The sequence below is a fragment of the Coloeus monedula genome (assembly GCF_965178545.1).
Source record: "Coloeus monedula genome assembly, chromosome: 2".
Classification (NCBI taxonomy): domain Eukaryota; kingdom Metazoa; phylum Chordata; class Aves; order Passeriformes; family Corvidae; genus Coloeus; species Coloeus monedula.
This window is the reverse complement of record NC_138782.1, coordinates 72764105-72778003: the sequence shown is the minus strand read 5'-3', so window position 1 is coordinate 72778003 and position 13899 is coordinate 72764105. Positions and strand designations below refer to the sequence as shown.

Below are 13899 nucleotides of genomic sequence, written 5' to 3'. Positions count from 1 at the left end.
TGTTTTACACTAGTAATGTAGCTTGTGTCTTCAGCATGCTCCTACTTCCTTAGGGTGAGCAAAAGGCTGCTGCTAACAGCCTCGTATAGTTCAACACAAGCTTTCCTTCTGCTTTGTCAGCTTTGACTAGTGCTCTCTCTCTGTCATCTGAAACACTTGGCTTATAAACAGTCTAATCCAAAAAAGAAAATGAAGACATATACTGTAGTTTACAACTGTGCCCGATAATCCCCCAACACCATCTAATGACACACAAAAAGCCAGTGGTTAGACTCAAACTAAGCTTCCCTGTGTAATTACAGTCAGTTAGAGGGCAAAACTTAAGATAAAAAAATCATTTAAAAAAGCAAATGGAATGATCTTGGGCTTCTACAAAGGCATTTAGCAGATACCAAAATGGTCATAAAGAGTATCTTAAAAATAGGACAGTGGATATTGCATTGTCTTCCCTGCCAAAAAATATGTCCCTTCACTTGTACACAAATTTGTCTCCCTGTGTTTTGAAACATTTGGCATAATGGCCATGGTAGAAAACAGTGAGAAGTCTGCACCATCTATCAGCTGTCAGTCTCTGCTTTCTATATGTCTAAGCATATATTTTGAGATACCCTGCTCTAGAGATAGCGCAGAATTTCATGTAACAGATCTTTCATCAACCTCTGTCTGACAAGAATAAAGACATGTAGTGGCCTAAATATTTCTCATCCAAGGATGTAAATGGAAAGAAATAGGGGGAAAGGGGATTATGTTAGATCGTAAATGACATGCAGAGAGACACTAATTCCCTAATATTGAGGAATTAGCAGAGGAGGAAAAAATGGACAAAAACTCTTAAGTGTCATGCGCAAGCAACAAATATCATGGAAAAGGAGGACTTTCCCAGACTGATGATTCTGTCCAATTACAGCTAACCAGACTCAGCCCCCTCACAGTAACAGATACTGGTGACCAGTGCAACCAGTAGCTTAAAGCATACCGCACTTTAATTTGGTGTAGGTTCCCACTGAAAAGGTTCCACTTTTAACTTTTGATAAGCAGCAAAAGAGGACATGAGATGACCCAAAATCCTGTTTCTATCATGTACAAATTGACGTTTCTTTCACACAGAGTCTTCTTTCTATGTAGCATCTTAACTGCATGAATGGGAATGTTTGTTAACCAGGGATCAAAGTAGTTAACATTTCAGATCCTATTTAAGATCTATGTCTATTTTTAACTAATAATTTTACAAAGAATCTAAAATGTCTTGTGCAATTTTTATCCTTCTGCCTGTAAAGTCACTTTAGTTATCATGATTTTGCATAAAATAAAATACAAGGTAAGAAATGCAGTTCGATTAAATAACAGCACAAAACTTATGTCAGTAAATCAATGCTGTCTGAAATCATAGAATCACAGAATCCCACAGAATCAATCAGGTTGGAAAAGACCTCTGAGACTGTCGAGTCCAACCTATGACTGAACATCACCATGTTCAACTAGACCATGCCACTAAGAGCCACGTCCAGCCTTTCCTTAAACACCACCACGGATGGTGACTCCACCACCTCCCTGGGCAGCCCATTCCAATGCCCAATCACCCTTTCTGTGAAGAAATTCTTCCTAAAGTCCAATCTAAACCTCCCTTGGCGCAACTTAAGGCTATGTCCTTTTGTCCTATTGCTTGTTGCCTGGAATAAGAGGCTGTCCCCCACCTGGCTATAACCTCCTTTCAGGTGGCTGTAGAGAGTGATAAGGTCCCCTCTGAGGCTCCTTTTCTCCAGGCTGAACAACACAGCTCCCACAGCCACTCCTCATATGACATGTGCTCCACACCTTATTGTCACTATCCTCAACTCTGTACAGTCTGAAGGCTCCCTAATACACAAAGCCTCCTCTCCTTCCTTTCCTGGCCCTTCTGAAGAGCCTGTAGCCATCCATTGCAGCACTCCAGTCATGCAAGCCATCTCACCATGTTTCCGTGATGGAGGCTATGTCATAGCTTTCCTGAAAGGTTGTTACAGGATTCAACACCACCTTTAGATTAGGAAGACTAGTGCTCAGCACTCAGCACAGCATTCAAATCCCTAGCAGAATGAGATAGTAGATTTTGTATTTTTCACTACTACTGTTGCATGACACGATCAAGGATGCACACAATATTCAAGGCTTTTCAAGTTTTTGCCAGAGGGGAAATTTCAAAGCAGACTTCTCTCTGTCTTGTAATACTAAACGAGCTGGGCAGGAATGACATTTACACAGCTGAATCTTTTATTATTTTCTCTTCTTAAAAACAATAGCAGCAATATGACTTTCTATATTAGGTATACTCCTATAGGTGGGTGCTGAACAGGTATAAAGGTCAACAGGACAAAATGCTATTTATGAGAAGGCTGTATAAGCCTCTGTTAGCTCTGAGGTCTTCAGAGTTAACACAAACACAAACTTGTAATGAATTTAAGCTTGCTGGATATTTTCTAAAATTCACCATCCGTGAGTTCCCCGATAATATGTCTTGGGAAGAGCTGACTATTCCAGACCAGTGGAGGCTGCAGAGAATCCCTTGGAGCCCACAAGTGTTATTTCCCATTGCTAGCAGGGCAGCTGCAGAACAACACAGAGCACTCCCTAACAGAGCTTTCCACCTCAGCTAATGGTGTGTGACACCTCAAGCAGTAATCTCCCCCATCATTGAGCACCGGGATCCGCCCATCTTAATTTTTATTTTGGGATGGGTATTTTGATACAGCACTGCAGGCATTCTCAAGACACACATTAATGCATGATCTTTACACTAGTTTCTGTTCTTGATTTTTCTGGATTGCGTCCAAGGATTTCTTTTATCTTTGAGCTTAGCAAAATGATAATATAAATGTCTGAAATATGGACATCAATGTCCCAAAATACTCAGCTTTGGTAATCTGAAATGAGATCTCTCCTCCTCCTCATGATCCTTTATATGCAGTTTCATTATGTTTGTGCCAGATGAGCATTTAAACAAGAGGGAGACGTAATGAGAGATGAAGAACTACAGCAGTGTGCTTATGCTACAAGACGGAAACAGACGCTTGTGCCTAGAGATCCACACCAAACTCTTGTTGAAGAGATCACTTGTCTATATGCAATGTATTTAGTGCCCAACATAAAGCTTCACAAACAGCACAGAGAAATCTCCTGAACAAATCCCATAGTAATTAAAGCTTGATACCACAGCATCCTGTATCACACACACATGCATTCTGTCCTGCACTTAGTTTCAGCAACCTCCACTGAACCTGGATGATAAAATAATCTCCCAAATGACTGTAACTCTAAAATCTATTAAATCCATGAAGTATTGATGAGGCAGAATTAATCTTGAGAAAATTACTTTAACCATCTCCCTCCTCCTGTATTTCATAGATGAAACTATAGAAGAAAAGCAGCGCTGTGACTGTACTGCAAAATACAGCACACTTAGGTCAGGAAAATCTACATCTGTCCGCATGCCTTACACTATATCTATAGATCTATTTGTCATTACAACACTTACTCCTTTAGTAAGAGTAATACCCACAGAAATGGCCTTATCTGATGCCCAGAGATCCTGCTCTCCTTTCTTTTTATTCCCAGATATGATCTGTGTCTCACACACAGCATTATCACGCTCTCTCTACAGTGTTCCTCACTCCCTATGCTGCAGGGCTCATTAGCTGTGGGTTGAGAGCATTACCTACTAAGACCCTCTTGCTGCCTGATTATAAACTTGGCACAAACAGACCCAAGTCTGGCAATATGCTCCATGCTGGGTGTCTGCTGGGAGGCTTTTTTGTTCCCCTTGCTTTGTTGCCGTTTTGGATTTTTGGCATGACGTCAGACAAAATTTTTCAAGCTAATTCTGAAGCAAGGCATGGGAAACTGGAATGATTTATTCATGTGAAAAGCTTCTGGTTGCTCCTTGAACAGCTCAAGAGGTTTTGTGATTTGGACCATAAATGTGCAAGGTGTCAAGGCAAAATCTTTTGTGTTTTGATCTCCGCAGTAGACTCCCAAACATGACTAAATTACTAACCTCTGAAAAAATAAACCTTAATTTGCACGAGCTCACTAAGGAGGTGATGCTTCCTAGCAACTAAATTCCCTGGAGATGCCACCTACAATGCTCCAGGATCCCACGACCAGTTGGGTGGCACCTGCCTGCTCAAAGCTTCATGTACACTTTAAATGATCAGAGCTGGACATGAAACGGGCTGCAAGCTGTTCCATATCTGATTCTGAGCTCCTAAAGGGTTGGATGGCCCTGAATCATGCACGTGTTTGTATCCAGTTCTCTGCAGGGGAGGAAGGGGAACATAAGGTGTGAAACACATCCGTGTGATGGACCAAGAGCTTTTGCATCAACTGCACCAGTGCACATACAGAAGAGAGCAACATGGATGTAACACTCCCTAAAGCAACACCTGAATTTTCAAAATGTAATGTTTTTCTTTCAACAGAGCAATTGGAAGGCTTATTGTCTAGATTTAAAAAAACCCACAGCCGATATACTACTTGCTAAATCTATCATGGATATTCCAGCTGCTGTAACATCATGATCCACTGCAAACATCTTTGTTATTGAGCCAGCCAAGAGAGCTGGGAAATATGGCTGTGTGAAGTGCTCTGTTCCATCTGCTGTTTTAATTGTCCTTCCCTATTTCTTCTCTAGTGGCGACAGCAGGAGAGACATCTACATAGATGGCCCACAGATCAACTCTCTTCTGCTGAGTAATTCCAACAATTGGATCACCTCAAACTTGGCAGGGAGGAAGGGAGAAAAAGCTATATTAAATGAATTACCAGTGAAATGCAGGAAAATTACAGAGACTGAGACAGTAGAAAGATCTCTTCTGCAGGAGACTGGAACATAACCTCACTCTGTAGGGTTATCTGATTTAATAAACTGAACACAAGTATAACAATGCTTCACAGAAAGCAGACTAAATCCAGTCTGGGTGGGACTGGACACATGCAGTTCTGGGCAGGGGATAAACCACATTCCTTAGAAATCTTATAGACCAGATTTAACATTTACTACACCCAGCAGCATCAACATGCACATCTTCTGAACGGATTAGACTGGAAGAAAAGAAACAGACTAAAATTGAAGGAATTACAAGCATAGCATAGCAAATCTTGGTAAGCCGCAAATATATAAAAATGTTCAAGTGCTTTCCCATACTTTCCTTCCTAAGGAGAAAGATCATCTTCAGCCCATAGGAACAGATAATGAAGATATGTAACAGGAGGACACTGTAAGACACATCGGTGCCCAAATTACTGACTTCAGAAAACTAAAAGCTGCTAGAAATAGGACCAAAATGCACCAGGTCAGCCCTAATTACAGAAAACAGCTAATGACTCAGGCAAATCCTCTTGTGGGTATGGCAGAATACAGGTAATAAAGCAAAAGTTGGGGTTTTTTTTGTAGTGAGAGCACAGATAATACATAGTTGCTCTCTAACACTTTCTGTCAGAAACCTGACAAGTGTGAAGAATTACCAAGAGAAATGCAATAGCATTTTTGGTAGACATCAGGGATATAAATAATTGTACCATACAAATCGGACACCGAGGAATGAACAGGGCATCACAATCTTTCTAAAGGCAAACAAATTTTCTATGTGTAAAGATGCTGAAATTTTGTTTTTATATAATTTCTTAAAATCAAAGCAGTCAGTACCTGCTTTTTTTTTTTTTCTTTTTCTCCTTAAAATAAAGAGAGAAGAAAAAATTGACTGTTCTAATGGGGGGGGGGGGTGGGGGGGGGGGGACCAAAATAGCAGACGAGCGTCTTAGCAGCTGAAATCCAAATTTTCCTTGACACATCTGAGCTACTAGAAATAACTGAAACCATTGTTTAAGATGTGCAGTTGCTTCTAGTCTACAGAGAAGTGTGCAAATAGAAGCAAAGCATCTCAGATTTCAGCTGAAACATCAAAAAGCCCTCAACCTGGGAATGTATCCCTGCCTAAATTCAGAGGGAAAAGAGCCATGGACTCCCAGGCCCTGAGACACACATTCAACATCAAGGCCTGTGCTTGAAGCATTCACAGCTTTTCTGGGAAGCAGAAATCTGTAGGGAATGGACGAGTGCACGGTGGCACACCCGGCACAGAAAGATGCAGGTCAGGTTTATGGTACAGCAGGCCCTCAATTCACTTCGCAGCTTTATCCTCCCCCGATCCTGATGGCTGTAACCAGCTGCAGGGTGTAGATGGACACAGACAGAACCCCAAACTGTACAGTGCAAGTCATACTTAGAAATACAAAAACTGTTACGAAAGGCAAGAGCTTCCAGGGGAGTGTGGACTGGCAAAGAGCAGTGTGACTGTGAGAAATAACAGAGATCACCCCAAGGTTTTCTGTCCTACATCAGTCAGGCTTCTTGTGACTCCTTGCAGTTGTGTAAGGATCTGATGTGGAAGGGTGGCCATTCTGTGACCGCCTTCCACATGCCGTGGTCAAAGCAAACCTATAGTGCCACATGAATATGTGCTCTGACACCCACAAGGCTGCATTACAGAAATCTCATCAAATGAAGGGTCTTCTCACACTGTCATCAGCTTAGCTGAGGGAGTTTTAAATTCAGCCAAGATTCCCCTCCCAGCATTCAAGTATATGTCTCTAATCAGCTCTTAAATCCATTATGAATTTTTGATATAGAGGCTGCATGACCTTTTCGAGGACTTTGATACAAGATGAATAAATAACTGCTGAACCTCTGAGCTATGTCAAGATAAATTCAAAACATCCTCTTGATGTCCAGTACTTCTTGGATTCAGTAGGGTAGGGACAGAGGCAAACTCTCTGGGAATTTGAAATGCCATAGGCAAACACACAGTGGGGTCAGAGATATTTCAGAGATCCTTACATATGAGAAACTCAAGCTCCCTGATTATTCTACCTCAAAATAAGATGTTGCAAGAAGTGTGAAGTGGGAAGAGTGAAAAGAACAGCTGTGAAAACAAACAAAATTTGCACTCTGTTTATGTATTTTAATGGCTGCAAGAAAACAAATTCTAGAGCAAAATCCTGGAGCACAAACCCAGCTCCAGACTGACTTGAAGAAATTCCAGGATGTTTACAACCCAGCACTGACAAGTGCCTCTTTTCATTGACTTACATCACTAAGCAAGTCAGGAAAGCTGGCAGTTTTCAGGTGCATCAGTTTGTCAGCTAATCCTCTTCCACATGTCAAAATTCAACCAAGTCAAGCAGCCATGCTCTTCAAGTCTGAACATCAACCACAGGTTGAGAAACATTGCCCAAGTAGAACCTCTGTGAACCAAACTGTGTTTGTTTTTTTTTTTCCCTCACTAGCAAGTTTACTGCATCTACATGATACCACATTTCCTTGGAGCCACAAGAAGCAACTTCCCTGATTTTGACGTCTTCTTCAAGACTTCCCTCTCACAGGCAGAGAAGATGCAGAGTTCGCGCTGACTGACAGTGAACAACAGCAAGAAGCAACAAAAAAGCACTTTTTTCACTCTGAGGATGGTCAGACATAACAGATGCCCATAAGTGCTGTAGAGTTTCCAGCCCTCGATTTTAAAAATCAAGGCCCTGAGCAACCTGACCTAATAGGACCTGTTTCAAGTGGGGGTTTGGACAAGACAACAGTTTATACAAGCTTCTTGGCAGTTTCTTGGCAGTTTTTTCCAACCAGGATTATTCCATGACTCTAAGAAGCATGCTTCTTCTGTCTCTCTTCTGTCTTGCTGGCCTTGAACTATGCTCTCTTATTAAGGTCAGCCATGGAGACTAGGCTAGTCTCAGCTGAAGCATCTTTGAAGAGAAATTAGAACACAACCATCTGACTACCGGGTCTGCTGATAAACTTTTTTTTCCTTGATGTTACACACCATCACTATTTCCAAACAGTTCTCCTCTTTCACCTGTGAACTTTGTCACATCCCACACAGAGCTCAGCCAGTCTGTAAGGACACTGGACAACTTTTAGGATCAAAGTATCAGTACTACCACCAAAAAGAAAACTAGATACAGATCCTATCCTCTTTGGTAGTTAAGTCACAACATTTTGTGGAAGTCACCACAAAACCTCATGGACTAATGAACACATGCTCTGGCCTGTGGCTCATCTCTGGCCCTACAACCAAATTCTAGTTAAATAATTGTTGCTTGTATTTCTCACAGGGATATAGATGCAAACTTATAACACGCAAAATTGTCAGAAAAGCTGATCCAAAGAGAAGAAATAACTTAAAATAATGAGCTGCAGTAGGGTTTACTCAGGTACAATTGTGAAGGACTTCTCATTTGGCCAGCTTCTCTGTGCAATTCTGGGCTTGACTATCCTATCTTTTTCTATCTCTACGAGTATATGTTCTGCAGAAGGCAGCAATCTACATTTAAACATCTGCTAGCTAATCGAGATCTTTCTGTATGATGTAACAACATCTGGGGAGTTTTAAATGGTAGAAAAGAACAAGTGTTCTCACAGAGCCAGTCTTTGATTTTCAGTTTTCTACCCTGCAGGCTATCTGACTCTGAAGTCTTCTGCCAGTGGAGAATAAGCCAGTTTTCATCTGCAATCTGCACATTCTGCCCAAAGAAAAAGCACCAGTCCAAACCCTGCTTGACCAAGGGAAAGCAGGGACAAAGTCCTCTGCTGACATGTTTCTTTTCCCAGGGATGATTGACTGGTACTATCCAGAACTGTGTATACTGACAGTCTCCTAGAGAGAAAGGCAAGATGAGCCTACAAACTGCTCCAGATCTGCTGCCTTTATTTTTTCCATGTTGGAAGAGCTTTCTCTGAATTACTTCCCTCTAGTTGGGACATGTCACTAATTACCCTCCTGCTCTTCTCTGTCTCCTTCTACTTCAGAGTGGTGCAAGTCAGCAGCACAGACACACGATGTGCCATATTCCCAGAGCACTGAGGACCAGAAGCCTGTTGGAAGCTGATGCCTCTGGAAGTGTTGTATACAGTACAGTCAGACAAGCAGCAAAGCTTGTCACGTGGTATGGAAAGGAGGAATAAGGAAACTGGTGTAGCCCACATTAACTACCTCCTTATCTCTCAGACATAGGCAAACCATCGTAGTTCCACATGACATGACAAGGGTGCCAGTCAGACATTCTGGGAAGAGATGGAAAGATTGTAGAGCGACTGGACATCCCCACCACTTTGGGAAATATGTGCTCCCTCTGCATTACTTTTGCTCCTGATCTCTTACACAGCTAGTACGCTTTTTTTGCACCCCTTGTTTTTAAATTAGGCCTTTTTATTTCTTCTGCTCTAGGTTTCAGCTCAACCACTCTTCAGCAGAATGGAACAGCTACAAACACAATAAGCAGATGCCACTGGAGCAAATGAAAACACATTCCTTGCCCTGAGGCCCAGCATCCTGTTCTCTGTCAGTGCTTCTCATACTGCGAGTCTCCATACCAGAGGAAGAACAACACATATAATCAACTTATCTCTGTATTTTCCAGAGCTAAAAAAAAATTAAGACTGAAAAAAGCTAAAACAATCTTTCCGAAATTCTCATTGAAAACCAGAATTGATCAAGACAGCACCACTTACCACAGTTTCCCCCCTGAACAGAGCAAGTTTACATTCACCACATTTCCTCACAACTGGCTCGAAAACATACCCTGTAAAATAAGAGAGAAAGGGAAAGAAATAATTAGTGGCTGAAACACAACAAATTATGTTACACTTTTTTCTCTCTCTACTGATATTTATCCCCAACTTCCACCCTTTTTCCTGGTTTAGGGAAGGGGGTAATTTGATTTGAACCTTCACAACTAATTATTGAATTCCACTGGTATTATGCAAAATATTAAAATAATTGCAGGACTCCCTCAGACTGCTCAGAGACATCACTGTCACTGACATGATGGCTATTCAGACTTCAGGGAGACAAGGTCAACAACATGAAATGCACAGAAGCACACAGGAAGCATGCCAATTATTTTAGATCCAACCCTAAAAAAAATTGGTCAACCCAGTAACTCTTAGTGATTTTGTTTTAACAAACTGGTTTTGGAATTTGATGCACGTAGGTTCATGACAGCCTCCTTGTTTGAAAACTACACAAAGGGAAAAAAGGGCTTGTGCCACACTACATTTTTAGGCTGTATTAATTACTCAGCATTCTCTAGGAGAACAAAGAGGGAGAAGAAGGAAACCAACACAATATCCAGCTTGACACACACTAGGGCCCATTTAAAGAAGATGGAGAGCAAAAGTGACAAATGCCATCATTTTGGCAACCCTGAGTAAATTTCAAATGACAGCTACGCCTTATTTTTCCTTGAGGCAAAAATCTTTGAAAGAATAATTCGTGGAGCACAGACTAACAATGACGTTAAAACATGTAGTTTGTAAACTCCTAGAAGATGGAGGAGCGAGGATTCTGCTGGTGCTCAGGGCTGGGAGTGGTAACTGTGCAGCAAATGGAGAAGAACACAATTTTCAGTGCCCAGGTGTCCACACCAGTGAAGCCAGACTAAATTTGAACTGCTTTTAAGTCCCATTCTCCCCCAAGTACATGGCTGAACTTTCCACCAGAGAGGTATCTGTGAAATTACGGCTGGATGAGTAACTTTACAGCTATACAGAGATGACTTGGAACCCTGCACTACTGATCATGAAAACCTGCCTCAGCTGCAGAAACAGCAAGTCTTGTGCCAGCACCTCTCCTGAAAGATGCTGTAGGCATAAACAGGAAACAAAAGGGGAATGGCTTCTTAAATCAAATTATTTTTACTGGTCATCATTACATGAAAAGCAGTTACAAAATTAAAACTTCTATTAAGGAATAACTGAATAAATATTCCTCTAAAACATGGAAACTGGATTGCTCTAAGTCCTGATTAGCAAGCAGACATCTGATATTATAAAGCTCAGACTTCATTTGAGTGGAGGGTTCATGTTGGGGAGAAAAGAAAAAAAAAGGCATCATTGCAAATCAGAGGAGGCTGTTGTGAGAGATTTTAGGAACAGACATTTTTTAACAAAAAAGTACAAACGTAAGCATCTTCTTCTCTGCTTGCTTTCTCTGTTTAGCAGTTGAGAAGAAGAGTGGGCATATCAACGAATAAAGAAAAAAAAAATGAACACCCCCTCCTCTCCCATCACCTTTTGTACAGCTTGGCAGAGTTTATGAAAACACTGAAAAAAAAGTGGGTCTTAACTGCTTTGCTCAAACTCAGGGAAGGTGGTTATTATTCCAGTGCCATCCATCTCCCTCCCTAGCTTGCAGGCATTTGGCCTGGAAAGAAAAATTCAAGTCAAGAAACTCTACTTCTGCCTCCGAACTAATTGGATAAAATCTGCATGCAGAAAAGTTAGAGGCTTGAGAAAAGAGCCAGGTCCAAAACAATCCAACGGCACCTCAACTCCGGATTAGCTCATTATTTTCTTCTACATCATGAGACTGATTTAATAATTTCCTCAGAGGAGCGACAAATAAGGGAACTCTGTACTCCATGCTGCCGGTCCCAGGAATACTTGGAAGACAGGGGCTGGCACCACTGCCAAAAGGGGCTGAACTCCCCCCAGCACTGGTGTGGAGCTTCTGGATGCAGCCCCCACAGTGCTCCCTTTCTCCTTCCCTCACCCCACCACAAATGCCTGTGCAGCAACCAGGGATTAAACCAAACTGGGGAAATTCTTCAGCCAAGTTTGCAAAGTGACTAAAATAAAATAAAATAACAAAAGAAGAAATAAAAAAGAAGCCTGTGCTGACTCTAGGGTAAAAGGGAGGAAAGGATGAAAAGGGTGGACCAGTATAGCTCCACTGTTACAGTACGGGAATGCAGACAGCTGCTTTAATACATGCCAAGGGAGTCTAGTCCAAGCCTTTCACTGAGACCATGTATGACAAAAACTAGCAAGAGGACTAGGGAAGGGGATGTCTCGTTCAATCTGAGGGAGATTCACAATCTGCCACATCTCTAGCCTTGCAAGATCTTCAGAACTGTGGGGATGACAGAAAGCGTGGGGAAGCCTTTTGCTTGATTTTAGATGATGGTGAAAAATGTGCTCTATCTCTTTGGCTACAAAGGAGAGGAGAGGCTTGGAGGTAGAACAGGGAGGGAGAAGGGAAGTATTTTGCTGCATAATTGAGGGCGGGGGTTGGACATGGCTTGCAGAGTAAACCAAAGATTATTCACTCTTTCTTTGCATTCAGTCTGGGGGCCTGTACAGAACTCTGTTTTAGTCTTAATGATTTTCATTCTACCCAAGAATGTAGGGGAAATATTCCTTTTTTTTGGAAGGCTTTGGATCATGTTACATATCTCCAAATTTTGACGAGCCCTTTTCAGAAAAGCTCTGGTGACTTTGGAGAGTATAGCATAGGAGATGCAAAATAAAGTAATGTAGGCCTCAAGGCACACCAATATAGGCTTCTTTTACAATTAGTATAACAAATAGAAGAGGAAACAAAAGGTTTGTCCAACCAGTATCCAAATGAAAGCTGTCCAAGCATCTCCTCCTACATGGTAAGATACAGGAAATCCTTAGCACACCAATGGACACGAAAAGTTGGGCTGAATTTCAGAGTGACATGATTTGAAACATTACAGAAAAACAAAACACTTTTGGGGGATAAACAGTTATTATCTGCCAGGAACAGCCTTCTCCTGTAGGCAGCATGAGCTTCAACAAACTGCCACCTTTTACCAAAAACCCATATCCCCCTGCTAGTGTTACATATATATCAGCAGCGTATTTATGTAGCCTTGTGTAAAAATTACTTCCTTTTGGAAAGAAAGAAATATTTTGTGAAACAGAATGTGGCAAGTAGCGTAACTACATATCATTTGTGTGTTCGGTTTCATGCCATTGTCTGCTTCATGAGACAACCTCTGGTTTTCATCAGCTTTCAGATGTGTTTTTGTCAGTTCACACTGGGATCACAGTTAAGTTTATTACTACTGGCAAAAGAGAAATCACTGAAAACAGACAAGGTAAGTAATTTTTTTCTCAAGCCTGCACTCCTAAATCCATCAGCACCCACCAACTTCAAGGATCTTTGGATCAAGTGCGTTGCAAATAACCCTAGATGTGAACACACTAAACTCCTGATTGTTCACTTAAGCAAAAACTGTTCAGTGATAATCTACCCACCATTGAAAACAGATAATAACACGACTGAAAGCATAAAAACAGCCACACCGAGGGGCCTGGTCTGGTACATGTTGCAGGTCACATGAGTTTCACACAGCTGGAGGAAGTGGCTGGTTGAAGTCATAAGTGGTCTTACATACTTTTCAAATGCAATTGAGTTTATGGTACTCAAACACAGAGGAAAATCTACATAATTATAAACATCTGTCAGTTTTCTATTAGCAACATGCTTCTGCTGCTGTTTTTTCAAACCTCAAGTAGAAGCAGGCATTCCTGGTGCTTGGGCTGCTATTTTACTTGGCAAAACCTGGGAAGATGAAGTTTTTCATGCTGAACAGTTTACAAAGGAACGTGTCTGGATCAGGATGTGTAACCAGTAAATGAACTGGATCCACTTTGTAAAGAAAGTGTTAGTCTTCAGAGTAACAGCCTGCCTTTTCATCTGTTCCAATGTCAGTCATGCTTACGTTACAAGTACATCATACCACACAGACTTTGGGCCATGAATTGGTCCAGAAAGTACTTTTCAGTAGTAGGTTACTAGGGCCCTCTAACAATCTTGAGTTACCCGTTTCAGACTGGTGGAGGATTCTGTTACCCAGGACTCTGCTGACACTGCTGTTTCAACAAATCTATGGAAGCATACACATTCAGTTTTTAATGGGGTGCATGCAGCATTTTCTACCCATTCCCACCATCTAAGATTTGTAACCCTACTAAAACCAAAAACCAACCAACCAACCAAAAAAACCTCCAGCTGACCAAAAACAAGAAATCCCTTCTAAAGGCAA

General features: G+C 41.5%; 1 protein-coding gene across 1 annotated transcript in view; it reads right to left on the bottom strand.

Annotated features, from left to right (window-relative positions):
- FYN (FYN proto-oncogene, Src family tyrosine kinase) overlaps positions 1-13899 on the bottom strand; it is a gene marked incomplete at its 3' end in the record, with an annotated part of 136118 nt that overhangs the window by 65738 nt on the left and 56481 nt on the right. The window contains exon 2 of the mRNA XM_082302608.1: positions 9554-9624. The remainder of the gene's footprint in view (positions 1-9553; positions 9625-13899) is intronic.